The sequence below is a fragment of the Aegilops tauschii genome, chromosome 7 (genome assembly GCF_002575655.3).
Source record: "Aegilops tauschii subsp. strangulata cultivar AL8/78 chromosome 7, Aet v6.0, whole genome shotgun sequence".
In the NCBI taxonomy this organism is placed as follows: Eukaryota; Viridiplantae; Streptophyta; class Magnoliopsida; order Poales; family Poaceae; genus Aegilops; species Aegilops tauschii.
Genome location: NC_053041.3, coordinates 587,360,732 through 587,364,028, shown reverse-complemented (window position 1 = coordinate 587,364,028; position 3,297 = coordinate 587,360,732). Strand labels below are relative to the sequence as shown.

At 45.6% G+C, this 3,297-nt stretch overlaps 1 long non-coding RNA gene across 2 annotated transcripts; it reads right to left on the bottom strand.

Annotated features, from left to right (window-relative positions):
• Positions 1-2,040: 2,040 nt before the first annotated feature.
• LOC141026454 (uncharacterized) lies at positions 2,041-3,017 on the bottom strand. 2 transcript variants are annotated; one of them, XR_012188626.1, is made up of 4 exons: positions 2,823-3,017; positions 2,576-2,659; positions 2,408-2,465; positions 2,041-2,322 (listed from the first exon to the last, which is right to left on the bottom strand). It is a non-coding gene; the product is annotated as an uncharacterized lncRNA (long non-coding RNA). The 2 variants fall into 2 exon arrangements; XR_012188625.1 differs by having other exon boundaries at positions 2,576-2,833.
• Positions 3,018-3,297: the final 280 nt, after the last annotated feature.

Below are 3,297 nucleotides of genomic sequence, written 5' to 3'. Positions count from 1 at the left end.
AATCAAATAAAAATTCAAAAAAAAATTAAAAAAAAATCATAAAATTTCCTTGAGTCCCGGTTGGTGTAAAGGTGGAGCTCCACGTGGCCGCGGCCTTTAGTCCCGGTTCGTGTAAGAACCGGGACTAAAGGGGAGAGGCATTAGTAACGACCCTTCAGTCCCGGTTCAAAAACCGGGACTAAAGGGCCTTACCAACCGGGACAAAAGCCCTTTTTTCTACTAGTGTCTAGATCTTTCCAATAGGGCAGGTCCAAAAATATAGATTTCTTCTTCCACATGGGTGCGCGTCCGTCAGCGTCATTCGGAACAGGTTCTCCGCCAGGACCCTTTCCAAAGACTACCTTCAAATCCTTGACCATATCATGTACATCAGCACCAGTACGGTGGCGAGGCTTCGTCCGGTGATCCACCTCACCTTTGAAATGCTTGCCTTTCTTTCTTACGGGATGCCTGCTCGGAAGAAATCGGCGATGTCCCAGGTACACATTCTTCCTACAATTGTCCAAATATATACTGTCGGTATCATCCAAACAGTGCGTGCATGCGCGGTATCCCTTGTTTGTCTGTCCTGAAAGGTTACTGAGAGCAGGCCAATCATTGATGGTCACGAACACCAAGGCCTTTAGGTCAAATTCTTCCCCCATGTGCTCATCCCACGCACGTACACCTGTTCATTCCACAGCTGTAAGAGTTCTTCAACTAATGGCCTTAGGTACACATCAATGTCGTTGCCGGGTTGCTTAGGGCCTTGGATGAGCACTGGCATCATAATGAACTTCCGCTTCATGCACAACCAAGGAGGAAGGTTATACAAACATAGAGTCACAGGCCAGGTGCTATGGTGGCTGCTCTGCTCCCCAAAAGGATTAATGCCATCTGCGCTTAGACCAAACCATACGTTCCTTGCGTCATCTGCAAACTCCTTCCCGTACTTTCTCTCAATTTTTCTCCACTGCGACCCGTCAGTGGGTACTCTCAACTTTCCGTCTTTCTTACGGTCTTCTCTGTGCCATCGCATTGCCTTGGCATGCTCTTTGTTTTGGAACAAACGTTTCAACCGTGGTATTATAGGAGCATACCACATCACCTTGGCAGGAATCTTCTTCCTGGGGCACTCGCCCTCGACATCACCAGGGTCATCGCGCCTGATCTTATTGCGCAATGCACTGCGTACCAGGCAAGCGTTCAAATCCTCGTACTCACCGCGGTAGAGGATGCAGTCATTAGGGCATGCATGTATCTTCTGCACCTCTAACCCTGGAGGGCAGACAGCCTTCTTTGCTTCGTACGTACTCTCAAGCAATTCGTTGTCCTTTGGAAGCATATTATTTATCATTACCAGCAACTTTCCAAATCCCTTGTCAGATACACCATTCTCTGCCTTCCATTGCAGCAATTCCAGTGTGGTGCCCAACTTTTTCTTGTCAGCTTCGCAATTCGGGTACAACAATTTCTTGTGATCCTCTAACATGCGCTGCAACTTCTTCTTCTCCAAATCACTTGCGCAGTTTCTCTTTGCATCGGCAATGGCCCGACCTAGATCATCAGCGGGCTCATCTGATGCCTCTTCTTCAGCTTCTTCCCGCATTGCCGGCTCAGCTTCTTCCCCCATTGTTGTATCATTGTATTCAGGGAACCTATGGCCAGGATAGTTGTCGTCGTCCTCTTCTTCTTCATTGTCTTCCATCATAACCCCTCTTTCTCCGTGCTTGGTCCAAACATTATAGTGGGGCATGAAACCGGACTTAAACAGGTGGACGTGAATGGTTCTTGATGTAGAGTAATTGTGATCATTCTTACAGACTAAACATGGACAAGGCATAAAACCATCCGCCTGCTTGTTTGCCTCAGCCGCAAGCAGAAAAGTTTGCACGCCATTAATGAACTCGGGAGAGCATCGGTCATCGTACATCCATTGTCGGCTCATCTTCATTACACAACACCGAATAGACCAAATTAATACAAGTTCATACATAAAGTTCATACAAGACTTAAATGCAACAAACAAATAACTCTCTAACTAAAGAATTTAAATGCAACAACAAATGCGATCAAGATTGCAACTAAGGTAACAATTGATCCAACAGCATAATGATACCAAGCCTCACTATCAATGGCATATTTTCTAATCTTTCTAATCTTCAAGCGCATTTTCTCCATCTTGATCTTGTGATCATCGACGATATCGGCAACATGCAACTCCAATTCCATCTTCTCCCCCTCAATTCTTTTCAATTTTTCTTTCAAATACTCGTTTTCTCTTTCAACTAAATTTAACCTCTCGACAATAGGGTCGGTTGGAATTTCCGGTTCACAAACCTCCTAGACAAAAATATCTATGTCAACTTGATGGGCATAATTTGTCATAAACACGAAATGCAACAACTAGTTTTAAAAGAGAATACACCACATCCGAATCATAACAAGGACGAGGGCCGACGGGGATGGATATCAAAACCATGGCACTATCTATAACAAACAACATACGAGTAAGATAATTATACGAGTAACTATATATCCAAATCACACAAACATCAATTTGGTAATGTAAAACATTCATGAACAAGAGGCTCACCACAAGGTGGTGCCGGCGACGGAACGGTGCGGGCGATCGACTGTGGTTACGACGGAGATTTAGAAGGCACTAAGTAAACCACACCTACATATGCAAACTAAGTGTTAGTTTTGACCACAAATTGCATATAAATCAAATACTAGCACATATATTTTCTACCAAATTACTGAGCTCATAAATTAATCACTATACAAAGCATTGCAAGAGCTAATCTAGCAATGAGAGTTGAAAGGACAAAGTTGCTAACCTTTGTGATCATTTGAATGGATGGGGGCCTTCAAATCTTCACAAATTTTGAGCAAAATGTGTGATGAGCTCGAGAGGAAGCGGGGAAGAACAGAGAGGAGAGGGGAAAGGGGAAGAACAGAGCGAGCTCGGGTGGACGAAGGGCTTATGTAGGACGACCTTTAGCACCGGTTCGTGCCATGAACCGGTACTAAAGGTGCTGGAGGGGCCCCGGACTGACAACATCCTGCCACCACTCACTTTAGTACCAGTCCGTGGCACGAACCGGTGCTAAAGGTCGGCCACGAACCGGTACTAATGAAAGCGGCTGGCTAGCCGTTGGAACCGGCACTAATGCACACATTAGTGCCGGCTCAAAAGCAAACCGGCACTAATGTGCTTGACATTTGACCCTTTTTCTGCTAGTGCACCCCCAACCATCTACACCAGCGAACTCTAGAGAACCTCCCACCGCCACATCGGAAAACCAGCCACAG